The sequence below is a fragment of the Rhopalosiphum padi genome, chromosome 2 (assembly GCF_020882245.1).
Source record: "Rhopalosiphum padi isolate XX-2018 chromosome 2, ASM2088224v1, whole genome shotgun sequence".
NCBI classification, from domain to species: domain Eukaryota; kingdom Metazoa; phylum Arthropoda; class Insecta; order Hemiptera; family Aphididae; genus Rhopalosiphum; species Rhopalosiphum padi.
The window spans coordinates 36,668,562-36,668,831 of NC_083598.1; positions in this window are offsets into that span (position 1 = coordinate 36,668,562).

The window sequence follows — 270 nt, forward strand, 5'->3', positions numbered from 1 at the left end:
CTAAAATAACATTATTATTACTATTACTATTAGTAGAAACAGTGTATTGTATGTTACGACTTTAATGGTAGTGTTGGGGGGAAAATCGAACCTTGGAATAGTAATAATTTGTATCGTATGTTTTGTTTGTTTTATTATTATAGTTGTTATTATTATTTTAAAGAATCAGATTATATACCTGGGCCATTTGTAGATTCAGATTCATTGATTTGATAATATTGTAATAGGTACCATACTATGTAATAGCCACTGATTATATTTTTTTTAAAT